We start from the raw sequence: 16,908 nt of genomic DNA, 5'->3' as shown, positions 1-16,908 counted from the left end.
CTCTTCTGCTGAGCTCTGCCTGCCGGAGCTTCCCCCTGAACGTGGGACAGGCAGCTCTGCAGGCGCTCGGGGCTTCCGGGAGGGCTGGGGCTGGGTCAGGGCCTGCCTTCTCACCCTCGCTTAGCGGGGATTCCAGAACAGGCCCAACCCCTGCCCTCTTGCTCGCAACTCATACTTACCTGGCAGGGGAGCATCTGTGATCAACAAGGCAGATCTCCCAGGGTGAGGCTCATCCATTGCACATCGGATTTGCTGACCCCTGCGATGTCCCCAAATGCGGGATACTCGACTGCATTATTTCTGGTAGTGGGGGACTGCGTTCGCGCTATCCCCTGATTTATTGGTCAAAGAAAGAAAAAGTTTAGTGTGCAGAGTCAGCTTGTTTACACACGGAGCCCCTGGTCTTGCAGCAGAGTTTCTTAAGTCACGTGTGTGAGTAGGTAGCCTCTGAATGTTGCTGCAGTCCAGAGGGCCAGCATTCACTGGAGGGGTCAAGTGCACAGGCGCCTAACCCCAGACTTGTGCGCCCCATGATATCAGGGGCCCCAGTAGTTCTTGAAGCCGCCCTGCCCCGCCCCGCCCGGGCTCTGTTATCACGGCCAGGCCCTCCAACCTTAAGAAGTCCCATCCAGCTCCTGGGGATTGGGGGGGGGGGGGGGTTCACTGGCTACCAGCTGCCGCCGGCCCCGTCCGAGCACCGATCGGGCACGATCGGGCGTTGCCTTCACGGCGTTGCCGTGTCCTGCTGGGGAGCACCCCACCCAAGACGCTCTTGTTAAGCGGGGTGGCCTGTCGGCTCAGGAGGGCCATGGGCCCTGGGGGCCGACAGGCCAGTGGGCGCACTGCACCAGGCCTGCTCGCTATCCGACTGGGCCTGCAGGCTGGGGGCCAGGCCGGAATGTATGCAAATCTCGGGCGGAGCAGGGCCTGATGGGAGAAAGGACCTGTGCTGCAATGTGCCTCTTCTGCTGAGCTCTGCCTGCCGGAGCTTCCCCCTGAACGTGGGACAGGCAGCTCTGCAGGCGCTCGGGGCTTCCGGGAGGGCTGGGGCTGGGTCAGGGCCTGCCTTCTCACCCTCGCTTAGCGGGGATTCCAGAACAGGCCCAACCCCTGCCCTCTTGCTCGCAACTCATACTTACCTGGCAGGGGAGCATCTGTGATCAACAAGGCAGATCTCCCAGGGTGAGGCTCATCCATTGCACATCGGATTTGCTGACCCCTGCGATGTCCCCAAATGCGGGATACTCGACTGCATTATTTCTGGTAGTGGGGGACTGCGTTCGCGCTATCCCCTGATTTATTGGTCAAAGAAAGAAAAAGTTTAGTGTGCAGAGTCAGCTTGTTTACACACGGAGCCCCTGGTCTTGCAGCAGAGTTTCTTAAGTCACGTGTGTGAGTAGGTAGCCTCTGAATGTTGCTGCAGTCCAGAGGGCCAGCATTCACTGGAGGGGTCAAGTGCACAGGCGCCTAGCACCGATCGGGCACGATCGGGCGTTGCCTTCACGGCGTTGCCGTGTCCTGCTGGGGAGCACCCCACCCAAGACGCTCTTGTTAAGCGGGGTGGCCTGTCGGCTCAGGAGGGCCATGGGCCCTGGGGGCCGACAGGCCAGTGGGCGCACTGCACCAGGCCTGCTCGCTATCCGACTGGGCCTGCAGGCTGGGGGCCAGGCCGGAATGTATGCAAATCTCGGGCGGAGCAGGGCCTGATGGGAGAAAGGACCTGTGCTGCAATGTGCCTCTTCTGCTGAGCTCTGCCTGCCGGAGCTTCCCCCTGAACGTGGGACAGGCAGCTCTGCAGGCGCTCGGGGCTTCCGGGAGGGCTGGGGCTGGGTCAGGGCCTGCCTTCTCACCCTCGCTTAGCGGGGATTCCAGAACAGGCCCAACCCCTGCCCTCTTGCTCGCAACTCATACTTACCTGGCAGGGGAGCATCTGTGATCAACAAGGCAGATCTCCCAGGGTGAGGCTCATCCATTGCACATCGGATTTGCTGACCCCTGCGATGTCCCCAAATGCGGGATACTCGACTGCATTATTTCTGGTAGTGGGGGACTGCGTTCGCGCTATCCCCTGATTTATTGGTCAAAGAAAGAAAAAGTTTAGTGTGCAGAGTCAGCTTGTTTACACACGGAGCCCCTGGTCTTGCAGCAGAGTTTCTTAAGTCACGTGTGTGAGTAGGTAGCCTCTGAATGTTGCTGCAGTCCAGAGGGCCAGCATTCACTGGAGGGGTCAAGTGCACAGGCGCCTAGCACCGATCGGGCACGATCGGGCGTTGCCTTCACGGCGTTGCCGTGTCCTGCTGGGGAGCACCCCACCCAAGACGCTCTTGTTAAGCGGGGTGGCCTGTCGGCTCAGGAGGGCCATGGGCCCTGGGGGCCGACAGGCCAGTGGGCGCACTGCACCAGGCCTGCTCGCTATCCGACTGGGCCTGCAGGCTGGGGGCCAGGCCGGAATGTATGCAAATCTCGGGCGGAGCAGGGCCTGATGGGAGAAAGGACCTGTGCTGCAATGTGCCTCTTCTGCTGAGCTCTGCCTGCCGGAGCTTCCCCCTGAACGTGGGACAGGCAGCTCTGCAGGCGCTCGGGGCTTCCGGGAGGGCTGGGGCTGGGTCAGGGCCTGCCTTCTCACCCTCGCTTAGCGGGGATTCCAGAACAGGCCCAACCCCTGCCCTCTTGCTCGCAACTCATACTTACCTGGCAGGGGAGCATCTGTGATCAACAAGGCAGATCTCCCAGGGTGAGGCTCATCCATTGCACATCGGATTTGCTGACCCCTGCGATGTCCCCAAATGCGGGATACTCGACTGCATTATTTCTGGTAGTGGGGGACTGCGTTCGCGCTATCCCCTGATTTATTGGTCAAAGAAAGAAAAAGTTTAGTGTGCAGAGTCAGCTTGTTTACACACGGAGCCCCTGGTCTTGCAGCAGAGTTTCTTAAGTCACGTGTGTGAGTAGGTAGCCTCTGAATGTTGCTGCAGTCCAGAGGGCCAGCATTCACTGGAGGGGTCAAGTGCACAGGCGCCTAGCACCGATCGGGCACGATCGGGCGTTGCCTTCACGGCGTTGCCGTGTCCTGCTGGGGAGCACCCCACCCAAGACGCTCTTGTTAAGCGGGGTGGCCTGTCGGCTCAGGAGGGCCATGGGCCCTGGGGGCCGACAGGCCAGTGGGCGCACTGCACCAGGCCTGCTCGCTATCCGACTGGGCCTGCAGGCTGGCGGCCAGGCCGGAATTTATGCAAATCTCGTGCGGAGCAGGGCCTGATGGGAGAAAGGACCTGTGCTGCAATGTGCCTCTTCTGCTGAGCTCTGCCTGCCGGAGCTTCCCCCTGAACGTGGGACAGGCAGCTCTGCAGGCGCTCGGGGCTTCCGGGAGGGCTAGGGCTGGGTCAGGGCCTGCCTTCTCACCCTCGCTTAGCGGGGATTCCAGAACAGGCCCAACCCCTGCCCTCTTGCTCGCAACTCATACTTACCTGGCAGGGGAGCATCTGTGATCAACAAGGCAGATCTCCCAGGGTGAGGCTCATCCATTGCACATCGGATTTGCTGACCCCTGCGATGTCCCCAAATGCGGGATACTCGACTGCATTATTTCTGGTAGTGGGGGACTGCGTTCGCGCTATCCCCTGATTTATTGGTCAAAGAAAGAAAAAGTTTAGTGTGCAGAGTCAGCTTGTTTACACACGGAGCCCCTGGTCTTGCAGCAGAGTTTCTTAAGTCACGTGTGTGAGTAGGTAGCCTCTGAATGTTGCTGCAGTCCAGAGGGCCAGCATTCACTGGAGGGGTCAAGTGCACAGGCGCCTAACCCCAGACTTGTGCGCCCCATGATATCAGGGGCCCCAGTAGTTCTTGAAGCCGCCCTGCCCCGCCCCGCCCGGGCTCTGTTATCACGGCCAGGCCCTCCAACCTTAAGAAGTCCCATCCAGCTCCTGGGGATTGGGGGGGGGGGGGTTCACTGGCTACCAGCTGCCGCCGGCCCCGTCCGAGCACCGATCGGGCACGATCGGGCGTTGCCTTCACGGCGTTGCCGTGTCCTGCTGGGGAGCACCCCACCCAAGACGCTCTTGTTAAGCGGGGTGGCCTGTCGGCTCAGGAGGGCCATGGGCCCTGGGGGCCGACAGGCCAGTGGGCGCACTGCACCAGGCCTGCTCGCTATCCGACTGGGCCTGCAGGCTGGGGGCCAGGCCGGAATGTATGCAAATCTCGGGCGGAGCAGGGCCTGATGGGAGAAAGGACCTGTGCTGCAATGTGCCTCTTCTGCTGAGCTCTGCCTGCCGGAGCTTCCCCCTGAACGTGGGACAGGCAGCTCTGCAGGCGCTCGGGGCTTCCGGGAGGGCTGGGGCTGGGTCAGGGCCTGCCTTCTCACCCTCGCTTAGCGGGGATTCCAGAACAGGCCCAACCCCTGCCCTCTTGCTCGCAACTCATACTTACCTGGCAGGGGAGCATCTGTGATCAACAAGGCAGATCTCCCAGGGTGAGGCTCATCCATTGCACATCGGATTTGCTGACCCCTGCGATGTCCCCAAATGCGGGATACTCGACTGCATTATTTCTGGTAGTGGGGGACTGCGTTCGCGCTATCCCCTGATTTATTGGTCAAAGAAAGAAAAAGTTTAGTGTGCAGAGTCAGCTTGTTTACACACGGAGCCCCTGGTCTTGCAGCAGAGTTTCTTAAGTCACGTGTGTGAGTAGGTAGCCTCTGAATGTTGCTGCAGTCCAGAGGGCCAGCATTCACTGGAGGGGTCAAGTGCACAGGCGCCTAACCCCAGACTTGTGCGCCCCATGATATCAGGGGCCCCAGTAGTTCTTGAAGCCGCCCTGCCCCGCCCCGCCCGGGCTCTGTTATCACGGCCAGGCCCTCCAACCTTAAGAAGTCCCATCCAGCTCCTGGGGATTGGGGGGGGGGGGGGGTTCACTGGCTACCAGCTGCCGCCGGCCCCGTCCGAGCACCGATCGGGCACGATCGGGCGTTGCCTTCACGGCGTTGCCGTGTCCTGCTGGGGAGCACCCCACCCAAGACGCTCTTGTTAAGCGGGGTGGCCTGTCGGCTCAGGAGGGCCATGGGCCCTGGGGGCCGACAGGCCAGTGGGCGCACTGCACCAGGCCTGCTCGCTATCCGACTGGGCCTGCAGGCTGGGGGCCAGGCCGGAATGTATGCAAATCTCGGGCGGAGCAGGGCCTGATGGGAGAAAGGACCTGTGCTGCAATGTGCCTCTTCTGCTGAGCTCTGCCTGCCGGAGCTTCCCCCTGAACGTGGGACAGGCAGCTCTGCAGGCGCTCGGGGCTTCCGGGAGGGCTGGGGCTGGGTCAGGGCCTGCCTTCTCACCCTCGCTTAGCGGGGATTCCAGAACAGGCCCAACCCCTGCCCTCTTGCTCGCAACTCATACTTACCTGGCAGGGGAGCATCTGTGATCAACAAGGCAGATCTCCCAGGGTGAGGCTCATCCATTGCACATCGGATTTGCTGACCCCTGCGATGTCCCCAAATGCGGGATACTCGACTGCATTATTTCTGGTAGTGGGGGACTGCGTTCGCGCTATCCCCTGATTTATTGGTCAAAGAAAGAAAAAGTTTAGTGTGCAGAGTCAGCTTGTTTACACACGGAGCCCCTGGTCTTGCAGCAGAGTTTCTTAAGTCACGTGTGTGAGTAGGTAGCCTCTGAATGTTGCTGCAGTCCAGAGGGCCAGCATTCACTGGAGGGGTCAAGTGCACAGGCGCCTAGCACCGATCGGGCACGATCGGGCGTTGCCTTCACGGCGTTGCCGTGTCCTGCTGGGGAGCACCCCACCCAAGACGCTCTTGTTAAGCGGGGTGGCCTGTCGGCTCAGGAGGGCCATGGGCCCTGGGGGCCGACAGGCCAGTGGGCGCACTGCACCAGGCCTGCTCGCTATCCGACTGGGCCTGCAGGCTGGGGGCCAGGCCGGAATGTATGCAAATCTCGGGCGGAGCAGGGCCTGATGGGAGAAAGGACCTGTGCTGCAATGTGCCTCTTCTGCTGAGCTCTGCCTGCCGGAGCTTCCCCCTGAACGTGGGACAGGCAGCTCTGCAGGCGCTCGGGGCTTCCGGGAGGGCTGGGGCTGGGTCAGGGCCTGCCTTCTCACCCTCGCTTAGCGGGGATTCCAGAACAGGCCCAACCCCTGCCCTCTTGCTCGCAACTCATACTTACCTGGCAGGGGAGCATCTGTGATCAACAAGGCAGATCTCCCAGGGTGAGGCTCATCCATTGCACATCGGATTTGCTGACCCCTGCGATGTCCCCAAATGCGGGATACTCGACTGCATTATTTCTGGTAGTGGGGGACTGCGTTCGCGCTATCCCCTGATTTATTGGTCAAAGAAAGAAAAAGTTTAGTGTGCAGAGTCAGCTTGTTTACACACGGAGCCCCTGGTCTTGCAGCAGAGTTTCTTAAGTCACGTGTGTGAGTAGGTAGCCTCTGAATGTTGCTGCAGTCCAGAGGGCCAGCATTCACTGGAGGGGTCAAGTGCACAGGCGCCTAGCACCGATCGGGCACGATCGGGCGTTGCCTTCACGGCGTTGCCGTGTCCTGCTGGGGAGCACCCCACCCAAGACGCTCTTGTTAAGCGGGGTGGCCTGTCGGCTCAGGAGGGCCATGGGCCCTGGGGGCCGACAGGCCAGTGGGCGCACTGCACCAGGCCTGCTCGCTATCCGACTGGGCCTGCAGGCTGGGGGCCAGGCCGGAATGTATGCAAATCTCGGGCGGAGCAGGGCCTGATGGGAGAAAGGACCTGTGCTGCAATGTGCCTCTTCTGCTGAGCTCTGCCTGCCGGAGCTTCCCCCTGAACGTGGGACAGGCAGCTCTGCAGGCGCTCGGGGCTTCCGGGAGGGCTGGGGCTGGGTCAGGGCCTGCCTTCTCACCCTCGCTTAGCGGGGATTCCAGAACAGGCCCAACCCCTGCCCTCTTGCTCGCAACTCATACTTACCTGGCAGGGGAGCATCTGTGATCAACAAGGCAGATCTCCCAGGGTGAGGCTCATCCATTGCACATCGGATTTGCTGACCCCTGCGATGTCCCCAAATGCGGGATACTCGACTGCATTATTTCTGGTAGTGGGGGACTGCGTTCGCGCTATCCCCTGATTTATTGGTCAAAGAAAGAAAAAGTTTAGTGTGCAGAGTCAGCTTGTTTACACACGGAGCCCCTGGTCTTGCAGCAGAGTTTCTTAAGTCACGTGTGTGAGTAGGTAGCCTCTGAATGTTGCTGCAGTCCAGAGGGCCAGCATTCACTGGAGGGGTCAAGTGCACAGGCGCCTAGCACCGATCGGGCACGATCGGGCGTTGCCTTCACGGCGTTGCCGTGTCCTGCTGGGGAGCACCCCACCCAAGACGCTCTTGTTAAGCGGGGTGGCCTGTCGGCTCAGGAGGGCCATGGGCCCTGGGGGCCGACAGGCCAGTGGGCGCACTGCACCAGGCCTGCTCGCTATCCGACTGGGCCTGCAGGCTGGGGGCCAGGCCGGAATGTATGCAAATCTCGGGCGGAGCAGGGCCTGATGGGAGAAAGGACCTGTGCTGCAATGTGCCTCTTCTGCTGAGCTCTGCCTGCCGGAGCTTCCCCCTGAACGTGGGACAGGCAGCTCTGCAGGCGCTCGGGGCTTCCGGGAGGGCTGGGGCTGGGTCAGGGCCTGCCTTCTCACCCTCGCTTAGCGGGGATTCCAGAACAGGCCCAACCCCTGCCCTCTTGCTCGCAACTCATACTTACCTGGCAGGGGAGCATCTGTGATCAACAAGGCAGATCTCCCAGGGTGAGGCTCATCCATTGCACATCGGATTTGCTGACCCCTGCGATGTCCCCAAATGCGGGATACTCGACTGCATTATTTCTGGTAGTGGGGGACTGCGTTCGCGCTATCCCCTGATTTATTGGTCAAAGAAAGAAAAAGTTTAGTGTGCAGAGTCAGCTTGTTTACACACGGAGCCCCTGGTCTTGCAGCAGAGTTTCTTAAGTCACGTGTGTGAGTAGGTAGCCTCTGAATGTTGCTGCAGTCCAGAGGGCCAGCATTCACTGGAGGGGTCAAGTGCACAGGCGCCTAGCACCGATCGGGCACGATCGGGCGTTGCCTTCACGGCGTTGCCGTGTCCTGCTGGGGAGCACCCCACCCAAGACGCTCTTGTTAAGCGGGGTGGCCTGTCGGCTCAGGAGGGCCATGGGCCCTGGGGGCCGACAGGCCAGTGGGCGCACTGCACCAGGCCTGCTCGCTATCCGACTGGGCCTGCAGGCTGGGGGCCAGGCCGGAATGTATGCAAATCTCGGGCGGAGCAGGGCCTGATGGGAGAAAGGACCTGTGCTGCAATGTGCCTCTTCTGCTGAGCTCTGCCTGCCGGAGCTTCCCCCTGAACGTGGGACAGGCAGCTCTGCAGGCGCTCGGGGCTTCCGGGAGGGCTGGGGCTGGGTCAGGGCCTGCCTTCTCACCCTCGCTTAGCGGGGATTCCAGAACAGGCCCAACCCCTGCCCTCTTGCTCGCAACTCATACTTACCTGGCAGGGGAGCATCTGTGATCAACAAGGCAGATCTCCCAGGGTGAGGCTCATCCATTGCACATCGGATTTGCTGACCCCTGCGATGTCCCCAAATGCGGGATACTCGACTGCATTATTTCTGGTAGTGGGGGACTGCGTTCGCGCTATCCCCTGATTTATTGGTCAAAGAAAGAAAAAGTTTAGTGTGCAGAGTCAGCTTGTTTACACACGGAGCCCCTGGTCTTGCAGCAGAGTTTCTTAAGTCACGTGTGTGAGTAGGTAGCCTCTGAATGTTGCTGCAGTCCAGAGGGCCAGCATTCACTGGAGGGGTCAAGTGCACAGGCGCCTAGCACCGATCGGGCACGATCGGGCGTTGCCTTCACGGCGTTGCCGTGTCCTGCTGGGGAGCACCCCACCCAAGACGCTCTTGTTAAGCGGGGTGGCCTGTCGGCTCAGGAGGGCCATGGGCCCTGGGGGCCGACAGGCCAGTGGGCGCACTGCACCAGGCCTGCTCGCTATCCGACTGGGCCTGCAGGCTGGGGGCCAGGCCGGAATGTATGCAAATCTCGGGCGGAGCAGGGCCTGATGGGAGAAAGGACCTGTGCTGCAATGTGCCTCTTCTGCTGAGCTCTGCCTGCCGGAGCTTCCCCCTGAACGTGGGACAGGCAGCTCTGCAGGCGCTCGGGGCTTCCGGGAGGGCTGGGGCTGGGTCAGGGCCTGCCTTCTCACCCTCGCTTAGCGGGGATTCCAGAACAGGCCCAACCCCTGCCCTCTTGCTCGCAACTCATACTTACCTGGCAGGGGAGCATCTGTGATCAACAAGGCAGATCTCCCAGGGTGAGGCTCATCCATTGCACATCGGATTTGCTGACCCCTGCGATGTCCCCAAATGCGGGATACTCGACTGCATTATTTCTGGTAGTGGGGGACTGCGTTCGCGCTATCCCCTGATTTATTGGTCAAAGAAAGAAAAAGTTTAGTGTGCAGAGTCAGCTTGTTTACACACGGAGCCCCTGGTCTTGCAGCAGAGTTTCTTAAGTCACGTGTGTGAGTAGGTAGCCTCTGAATGTTGCTGCAGTCCAGAGGGCCAGCATTCACTGGAGGGGTCAAGTGCACAGGCGCCTAGCACCGATCGGGCACGATCGGGCGTTGCCTTCACGGCGTTGCCGTGTCCTGCTGGGGAGCACCCCACCCAAGACGCTCTTGTTAAGCGGGGTGGCCTGTCGGCTCAGGAGGGCCATGGGCCCTGGGGGCCGACAGGCCAGTGGGCGCACTGCACCAGGCCTGCTCGCTATCCGACTGGGCCTGCAGGCTGGGGGCCAGGCCGGAATGTATGCAAATCTCGGGCGGAGCAGGGCCTGATGGGAGAAAGGACCTGTGCTGCAATGTGCCTCTTCTGCTGAGCTCTGCCTGCCGGAGCTTCCCCCTGAACGTGGGACAGGCAGCTCTGCAGGCGCTCGGGGCTTCCGGGAGGGCTGGGGCTGGGTCAGGGCCTGCCTTCTCACCCTCGCTTAGCGGGGATTCCAGAACAGGCCCAACCCCTGCCCTCTTGCTCGCAACTCATACTTACCTGGCAGGGGAGCATCTGTGATCAACAAGGCAGATCTCCCAGGGTGAGGCTCATCCATTGCACATCGGATTTGCTGACCCCTGCGATGTCCCCAAATGCGGGATACTCGACTGCATTATTTCTGGTAGTGGGGGACTGCGTTCGCGCTATCCCCTGATTTATTGGTCAAAGAAAGAAAAAGTTTAGTGTGCAGAGTCAGCTTGTTTACACACGGAGCCCCTGGTCTTGCAGCAGAGTTTCTTAAGTCACGTGTGTGAGTAGGTAGCCTCTGAATGTTGCTGCAGTCCAGAGGGCCAGCATTCACTGGAGGGGTCAAGTGCACAGGCGCCTAGCACCGATCGGGCACGATCGGGCGTTGCCTTCACGGCGTTGCCGTGTCCTGCTGGGGAGCACCCCACCCAAGACGCTCTTGTTAAGCGGGGTGGCCTGTCGGCTCAGGAGGGCCATGGGCCCTGGGGGCCGACAGGCCAGTGGGCGCACTGCACCAGGCCTGCTCGCTATCCGACTGGGCCTGCAGGCTGGGGGCCAGGCCGGAATGTATGCAAATCTCGGGCGGAGCAGGGCCTGATGGGAGAAAGGACCTGTGCTGCAATGTGCCTCTTCTGCTGAGCTCTGCCTGCCGGAGCTTCCCCCTGAACGTGGGACAGGCAGCTCTGCAGGCGCTCGGGGCTTCCGGGAGGGCTGGGGCTGGGTCAGGGCCTGCCTTCTCACCCTCGCTTAGCGGGGATTCCAGAACAGGCCCAACCCCTGCCCTCTTGCTCGCAACTCATACTTACCTGGCAGGGGAGCATCTGTGATCAACAAGGCAGATCTCCCAGGGTGAGGCTCATCCATTGCACATCGGATTTGCTGACCCCTGCGATGTCCCCAAATGCGGGATACTCGACTGCATTATTTCTGGTAGTGGGGGACTGCGTTCGCGCTATCCCCTGATTTATTGGTCAAAGAAAGAAAAAGTTTAGTGTGCAGAGTCAGCTTGTTTACACACGGAGCCCCTGGTCTTGCAGCAGAGTTTCTTAAGTCACGTGTGTGAGTAGGTAGCCTCTGAATGTTGCTGCAGTCCAGAGGGCCAGCATTCACTGGAGGGGTCAAGTGCACAGGCGCCTAGCACCGATCGGGCACGATCGGGCGTTGCCTTCACGGCGTTGCCGTGTCCTGCTGGGGAGCACCCCACCCAAGACGCTCTTGTTAAGCGGGGTGGCCTGTCGGCTCAGGAGGGCCATGGGCCCTGTGGGCCGACAGGCCAGTGGGCGCACTGCACCAGGCCTGCTCGCTATCCGACTGGGCCTGCAGGCTGGGGGCCAGGCCGGAATGTATGCAAATCTCGGGCGGAGCAGGGCCTGATGGGAGAAAGGACCTGTGCTGCAATGTGCCTCTTCTGCTGAGCTCTGCCTGCCGGAGCTTCCCCCTGAACGTGGGACAGGCAGCTCTGCAGGCGCTCGGGGCTTCCGGGAGGGCTGGGGCTGGGTCAGGGCCTGCCTTCTCACCCTCGCTTAGCGGGGATTCCAGAACAGGCCCAACCCCTGCCCTCTTGCTCGCAACTCATACTTACCTGGCAGGGGAGCATCTGTGATCAACAAGGCAGATCTCCCAGGGTGAGGCTCATCCATTGCACATCGGATTTGCTGACCCCTGCGATGTCCCCAAATGCGGGATACTCGACTGCATTATTTCTGGTAGTGGGGGACTGCGTTCGCGCTATCCCCTGATTTATTGGTCAAAGAAAGAAAAAGTTTAGTGTGCAGAGTCAGCTTGTTTACACACGGAGCCCCTGGTCTTGCAGCAGAGTTTCTTAAGTCACGTGTGTGAGTAGGTAGCCTCTGAATGTTGCTGCAGTCCAGAGGGCCAGCATTCACTGGAGGGGTCAAGTGCACAGGCGCCTAGCACCGATCGGGCACGATCGGGCGTTGCCTTCACGGCGTTGCCGTGTCCTGCTGGGGAGCACCCCACCCAAGACGCTCTTGTTAAGCGGGGTGGCCTGTCGGCTCAGGAGGGCCATGGGCCCTGGGGGCCGACAGGCCAGTGGGCGCACTGCACCAGGCCTGCTCGCTATCCGACTGGGCCTGCAGGCTGGGGGCCAGGCCGGAATGTATGCAAATCTCGGGCGGAGCAGGGCCTGATGGGAGAAAGGACCTGTGCTGCAATGTGCCTCTTCTGCTGAGCTCTGCCTGCCGGAGCTTCCCCCTGAACGTGGGACAGGCAGCTCTGCAGGCGCTCGGGGCTTCCGGGAGGGCTGGGGCTGGGTCAGGGCCTGCCTTCTCACCCTCGCTTAGCGGGGATTCCAGAACAGGCCCAACCCCTGCCCTCTTGCTCGCAACTCATACTTACCTGGCAGGGGAGCATCTGTGATCAACAAGGCAGATCTCCCAGGGTGAGGCTCATCCATTGCACATCGGATTTGCTGACCCCTGCGATGTCCCCAAATGCGGGATACTCGACTGCATTATTTCTGGTAGTGGGGGACTGCGTTCGCGCTATCCCCTGATTTATTGGTCAAAGAAAGAAAAAGTTTAGTGTGCAGAGTCAGCTTGTTTACACACGGAGCCCCTGGTCTTGCAGCAGAGTTTCTTAAGTCACGTGTGTGAGTAGGTAGCCTCTGAATGTTGCTGCAGTCCAGAGGGCCAGCATTCACTGGAGGGGTCAAGTGCACAGGCGCCTAGCACCGATCGGGCACGATCGGGCGTTGCCTTCACGGCGTTGCCGTGTCCTGCTGGGGAGCACCCCACCCAAGACGCTCTTGTTAAGCGGGGTGGCCTGTCGGCTCAGGAGGGCCATGGGCCCTGGGGGCCGACAGGCCAGTGGGCGCACTGCACCAGGCCTGCTCGCTATCCGACTGGGCCTGCAGGCTGGCGGCCAGGCCGGAATTTATGCAAATCTCGTGCGGAGCAGGGCCTGATGGGAGAAAGGACCTGTGCTGCAATGTGCCTCTTCTGCTGAGCTCTGCCTGCCGGAGCTTCCCCCTGAACGTGGGACAGGCAGCTCTGCAGGCGCTCGGGGCTTCCGGGAGGGCTAGGGCTGGGTCAGGGCCTGCCTTCTCACCCTCGCTTAGCGGGGATTCCAGAACAGGCCCAACCCCTGCCCTCTTGCTCGCAACTCATACTTACCTGGCAGGGGAGCATCTGTGATCAACAAGGCAGATCTCCCAGGGTGAGGCTCATCCATTGCACATCGGATTTGCTGACCCCTGCGATGTCCCCAAATGCGGGATACTCGACTGCATTATTTCTGGTAGTGGGGGACTGCGTTCGCGCTATCCCCTGATTTATTGGTCAAAGAAAGAAAAAGTTTAGTGTGCAGAGTCAGCTTGTTTACACACGGAGCCCCTGGTCTTGCAGCAGAGTTTCTTAAGTCACGTGTGTGAGTAGGTAGCCTCTGAATGTTGCTGCAGTCCAGAGGGCCAGCATTCACTGGAGGGGTCAAGTGCACAGGCGCCTAGCACCGATCGGGCACGATCGGGCGTTGCCTTCACGGCGTTGCCGTGTCCTGCTGGGGAGCACCCCACCCAAGACGCTCTTGTTAAGCGGGGTGGCCTGTCGGCTCAGGAGGGCCATGGGCCCTGGGGGCCGACAGGCCAGTGGGCGCACTGCACCAGGCCTGCTCGCTATCCGACTGGGCCTGCAGGCTGGGGGCCAGGCCGGAATGTATGCAAATCTCGGGCGGAGCAGGGCCTGATGGGAGAAAGGACCTGTGCTGCAATGTGCCTCTTCTGCTGAGCTCTGCCTGCCGGAGCTTCCCCCTGAACGTGGGACAGGCAGCTCTGCAGGCGCTCGGGGCTTCCGGGAGGGCTGGGGCTGGGTCAGGGCCTGCCTTCTCACCCTCGCTTAGCGGGGATTCCAGAACAGGCCCAACCCCTGCCCTCTTGCTCGCAACTCATACTTACCTGGCAGGGGAGCATCTGTGATCAACAAGGCAGATCTCCCAGGGTGAGGCTCATCCATTGCACATCGGATTTGCTGACCCCTGCGATGTCCCTAAATGCGGGATACTCGACTGCATTATTTCTGGTAGTGGGGGACTGCGTTCGCGCTATCCCCTGATTTATTGGTCAAAGAAAGAAAAAGTTTAGTGTGCAGAGTCAGCTTGTTTACACACGGAGCCCCTGGTCTTGCAGCAGAGTTTCTTAAGTCACGTGTGTGAGTAGGTAGCCTCTGAATGTTGCTGCAGTCCAGAGGGCCAGCATTCACTGGAGGGGTCAAGTGCACAGGCGCCTAGCACCGATCGGGCACGATCGGGCGTTGCCTTCACGGCGTTGCCGTGTCCTGCTGGGGAGCACCCCACCCAAGACGCTCTTGTTAAGCGGGGTGGCCTGTCGGCTCAGGAGGGCCATGGGCCCTGGGGGCCGACAGGCCAGTGGGCGCACTGCACCAGGCCTGCTCGCTATCCGACTGGGCCTGCAGGCTGGCGGCCAGGCCGGAATTTATGCAAATCTCGTGCGGAGCAGGGCCTGATGGGAGAAAGGACCTGTGCTGCAATGTGCCTCTTCTGCTGAGCTCTGCCTGCCGGAGCTTCCCCCTGAACGTGGGACAGGCAGCTCTGCAGGCGCTCGGGGCTTCCGGGAGGGCTAGGGCTGGGTCAGGGCCTGCCTTCTCACCCTCGCTTAGCGGGGATTCCAGAACAGGCCCAACCCCTGCCCTCTTGCTCGCAACTCATACTTACCTGGCAGGGGAGCATCTGTGATCAACAAGGCAGATCTCCCAGGGTGAGGCTCATCCATTGCACATCGGATTTGCTGACCCCTGCGATGTCCCCAAATGCGGGATACTCGACTGCATTATTTCTGGTAGTGGGGGACTGCGTTCGCGCTATCCCCTGATTTATTGGTCAAAGAAAGAAAAAGTTTAGTGTGCAGAGTCAGCTTGTTTACACACGGAGCCCCTGGTCTTGCAGCAGAGTTTCTTAAGTCACGTGTGTGAGTAGGTAGCCTCTGAATGTTGCTGCAGTCCAGAGGGCCAGCATTCACTGGAGGGGTCAAGTGCACAGGCGCCTAGCACCGATCGGGCACGATCGGGCGTTGCCTTCACGGCGTTGCCGTGTCCTGCTGGGGAGCACCCCACCCAAGACGCTCTTGTTAAGCGGGGTGGCCTGTCGGCTCAGGAGGGCCATGGGCCCTGGGGGCCGACAGGCCAGTGGGCGCACTGCACCAGGCCTGCTCGCTATCCGACTGGGCCTGCAGGCTGGGGGCCAGGCCGGAATGTATGCAAATCTCGGGCGGAGCAGGGCCTGATGGGAGAAAGGACCTGTGCTGCAATGTGCCTCTTCTGCTGAGCTCTGCCTGCCGGAGCTTCCCCCTGAACGTGGGACAGGCAGCTCTGCAGGCGCTCGGGGCTTCCGGGAGGGCTGGGGCTGGGTCAGGGCCTGCCTTCTCACCCTCGCTTAGCGGGGATTCCAGAACAGGCCCAACCCCTGCCCTCTTGCTCGCAACTCATACTTACCTGGCAGGGGAGCATCTGTGATCAACAAGGCAGATCTCCCAGGGTGAGGCTCATCCATTGCACATCGGATTTGCTGACCCCTGCGATGTCCCCAAATGCGGGATACTCGACTGCATTATTTCTGGTAGTGGGGGACTGCGTTCGCGCTATCCCCTGATTTATTGGTCAAAGAAAGAAAAAGTTTAGTGTGCAGAGTCAGCTTGTTTACACACGGAGCCCCTGGTCTTGCAGCAGAGTTTCTTAAGTCACGTGTGTGAGTAGGTAGCCTCTGAATGTTGCTGCAGTCCAGAGGGCCAGCATTCACTGGAGGGGTCAAGTGCACAGGCGCCTAGCACCGATCGGGCACGATCGGGCGTTGCCTTCACGGCGTTGCCGTGTCCTGCTGGGGAGCACCCCACCCAAGACGCTCTTGTTAAGCGGGGTGGCCTGTCGGCTCAGGAGGGCCATGGGCCCTGGGGGCCGACAGGCCAGTGGGCGCACTGCACCAGGCCTGCTCGCTATCCGACTGGGCCTGCAGGCTGGGGGCCAGGCCGGAATGTATGCAAATCTCGGGCGGAGCAGGGCCTGATGGGAGAAAGGACCTGTGCTGCAATGTGCCTCTTCTGCTGAGCTCTGCCTGCCGGAGCTTCCCCCTGAACGTGGGACAGGCAGCTCTGCAGGCGCTCGGGGCTTCCGGGAGGGCTGGGGCTGGGTCAGGGCCTGCCTTCTCACCCTCGCTTAGCGGGGATTCCAGAACAGGCCCAACCCCTGCCCTCTTGCTCGCAACTCATACTTACCTGGCAGGGGAGCATCTGTGATCAACAAGGCAGATCTCCCAGGGTGAGGCTCATCCATTGCACATCGGATTTGCTGACCCCTGCGATGTCCCCAAATGCGGGATACTCGACTGCATTATTTCTGGTAGTGGGGGACTGCGTTCGCGCTATCCCCTGATTTATTGGTCAAAGAAAGAAAAAGTTTAGTGTGCAGAGTCAGCTTGTTTACACACGGAGCCCCTGGTCTTGCAGCAGAGTTTCTTAAGTCACGTGTGTGAGTAGGTAGCCTCTGAATGTTGCTGCAGTCCAGAGGGCCAGCATTCACTGGAGGGGTCAAGTGCACAGGCGCCTAGCACCGATCGGGCACGATCGGGCGTTGCCTTCACGGCGTTGCCGTGTCCTGCTGGGGAGCACCCCACCCAAGACGCTCTTGTTAAGCGGGGTGGCCTGTCGGCTCAGGAGGGCCATGGGCCCTGGGGGCCGACAGGCCAGTGGGCGCACTGCACCAGGCCTGCTCGCTATCCGACTGGGCCTGCAGGCTGGGGGCCAGGCCGGAATGTATGCAAATCTCGGGCGGAGCAGGGCCTGATGGGAGAAAGGACCTGTGCTGCAATGTGCCTCTTCTGCTGAGCTCTGCCTGCCGGAGCTTCCCCCTGAACGTGGGACAGGCAGCTCTGCAG

The 16,908-nt window shown here is 60.9% G+C and overlaps 21 non-coding genes across 21 annotated transcripts; all 21 read left to right on the top strand.

Annotated features, from left to right (window-relative positions):
* The first annotated feature begins 171 nt into the window (after positions 1-171).
* LOC138499374 (U1 spliceosomal RNA) lies at positions 172-335 on the top strand. Its single transcript, XR_011279382.1, has one exon. It is a non-coding gene; the product is annotated as a U1 spliceosomal RNA (small nuclear RNA).
* Positions 336-1,131: 796 nt separating this feature from the next.
* On the top strand, positions 1,132-1,295 carry LOC138499373 (U1 spliceosomal RNA). The gene has a single exon (XR_011279381.1). It is a non-coding gene; the product is annotated as a U1 spliceosomal RNA (small nuclear RNA).
* A 612-nt stretch (positions 1,296-1,907) lies between these two features.
* LOC138499372 (U1 spliceosomal RNA) lies at positions 1,908-2,071 on the top strand. The gene has a single exon (XR_011279380.1). It is a non-coding gene; the product is annotated as a U1 spliceosomal RNA (small nuclear RNA).
* Positions 2,072-2,683: 612 nt separating this feature from the next.
* On the top strand, positions 2,684-2,847 carry LOC138499371 (U1 spliceosomal RNA). The gene has a single exon (XR_011279379.1). It is a non-coding gene; the product is annotated as a U1 spliceosomal RNA (small nuclear RNA).
* A 612-nt stretch (positions 2,848-3,459) lies between these two features.
* LOC138499368 (U1 spliceosomal RNA) lies at positions 3,460-3,623 on the top strand. Its single transcript, XR_011279377.1, has one exon. It is a non-coding gene; the product is annotated as a U1 spliceosomal RNA (small nuclear RNA).
* Positions 3,624-4,417: 794 nt separating this feature from the next.
* Positions 4,418-4,581, top strand: LOC138499367 (U1 spliceosomal RNA). Its single transcript, XR_011279376.1, has one exon. It is a non-coding gene; the product is annotated as a U1 spliceosomal RNA (small nuclear RNA).
* A 796-nt stretch (positions 4,582-5,377) lies between these two features.
* On the top strand, positions 5,378-5,541 carry LOC138499366 (U1 spliceosomal RNA). The gene has a single exon (XR_011279375.1). It is a non-coding gene; the product is annotated as a U1 spliceosomal RNA (small nuclear RNA).
* Positions 5,542-6,153: 612 nt separating this feature from the next.
* Positions 6,154-6,317, top strand: LOC138499365 (U1 spliceosomal RNA). The gene has a single exon (XR_011279374.1). It is a non-coding gene; the product is annotated as a U1 spliceosomal RNA (small nuclear RNA).
* Positions 6,318-6,929: 612 nt separating this feature from the next.
* On the top strand, positions 6,930-7,093 carry LOC138499364 (U1 spliceosomal RNA). The gene has a single exon (XR_011279373.1). It is a non-coding gene; the product is annotated as a U1 spliceosomal RNA (small nuclear RNA).
* Positions 7,094-7,705: 612 nt separating this feature from the next.
* On the top strand, positions 7,706-7,869 carry LOC138499363 (U1 spliceosomal RNA). The gene has a single exon (XR_011279372.1). It is a non-coding gene; the product is annotated as a U1 spliceosomal RNA (small nuclear RNA).
* A 612-nt stretch (positions 7,870-8,481) lies between these two features.
* Positions 8,482-8,645, top strand: LOC138499362 (U1 spliceosomal RNA). Its single transcript, XR_011279371.1, has one exon. It is a non-coding gene; the product is annotated as a U1 spliceosomal RNA (small nuclear RNA).
* Positions 8,646-9,257: 612 nt separating this feature from the next.
* On the top strand, positions 9,258-9,421 carry LOC138499361 (U1 spliceosomal RNA). Its single transcript, XR_011279370.1, has one exon. It is a non-coding gene; the product is annotated as a U1 spliceosomal RNA (small nuclear RNA).
* Positions 9,422-10,033: 612 nt separating this feature from the next.
* Positions 10,034-10,197, top strand: LOC138499360 (U1 spliceosomal RNA). Its single transcript, XR_011279369.1, has one exon. It is a non-coding gene; the product is annotated as a U1 spliceosomal RNA (small nuclear RNA).
* Positions 10,198-10,809: 612 nt separating this feature from the next.
* Positions 10,810-10,973, top strand: LOC138499358 (U1 spliceosomal RNA). Its single transcript, XR_011279368.1, has one exon. It is a non-coding gene; the product is annotated as a U1 spliceosomal RNA (small nuclear RNA).
* A 612-nt stretch (positions 10,974-11,585) lies between these two features.
* LOC138499356 (U1 spliceosomal RNA) lies at positions 11,586-11,749 on the top strand. The gene has a single exon (XR_011279367.1). It is a non-coding gene; the product is annotated as a U1 spliceosomal RNA (small nuclear RNA).
* Positions 11,750-12,361: 612 nt separating this feature from the next.
* Positions 12,362-12,525, top strand: LOC138499355 (U1 spliceosomal RNA). Its single transcript, XR_011279366.1, has one exon. It is a non-coding gene; the product is annotated as a U1 spliceosomal RNA (small nuclear RNA).
* Positions 12,526-13,137: 612 nt separating this feature from the next.
* LOC138499354 (U1 spliceosomal RNA) lies at positions 13,138-13,301 on the top strand. The gene has a single exon (XR_011279365.1). It is a non-coding gene; the product is annotated as a U1 spliceosomal RNA (small nuclear RNA).
* Positions 13,302-13,913: 612 nt separating this feature from the next.
* On the top strand, positions 13,914-14,077 carry LOC138498910 (U1 spliceosomal RNA). The gene has a single exon (XR_011279003.1). It is a non-coding gene; the product is annotated as a U1 spliceosomal RNA (small nuclear RNA).
* A 612-nt stretch (positions 14,078-14,689) lies between these two features.
* LOC138499353 (U1 spliceosomal RNA) lies at positions 14,690-14,853 on the top strand. The gene has a single exon (XR_011279364.1). It is a non-coding gene; the product is annotated as a U1 spliceosomal RNA (small nuclear RNA).
* A 612-nt stretch (positions 14,854-15,465) lies between these two features.
* On the top strand, positions 15,466-15,629 carry LOC138499352 (U1 spliceosomal RNA). Its single transcript, XR_011279363.1, has one exon. It is a non-coding gene; the product is annotated as a U1 spliceosomal RNA (small nuclear RNA).
* A 612-nt stretch (positions 15,630-16,241) lies between these two features.
* LOC138499351 (U1 spliceosomal RNA) lies at positions 16,242-16,405 on the top strand. The gene has a single exon (XR_011279362.1). It is a non-coding gene; the product is annotated as a U1 spliceosomal RNA (small nuclear RNA).
* Positions 16,406-16,908: the final 503 nt, after the last annotated feature.

This window comes from Ambystoma mexicanum, chromosome 5q (genome assembly GCF_040938575.1).
Source record: "Ambystoma mexicanum isolate Mex_15411 chromosome 5q, UKY_AmexF1_1, whole genome shotgun sequence".
NCBI lineage: Eukaryota > Metazoa > Chordata > Amphibia > Caudata > Ambystomatidae > Ambystoma > Ambystoma mexicanum.
Note: the sequence above shows the minus strand (reverse complement) of the source record. Positions and strands in the feature narration are given on the sequence as shown.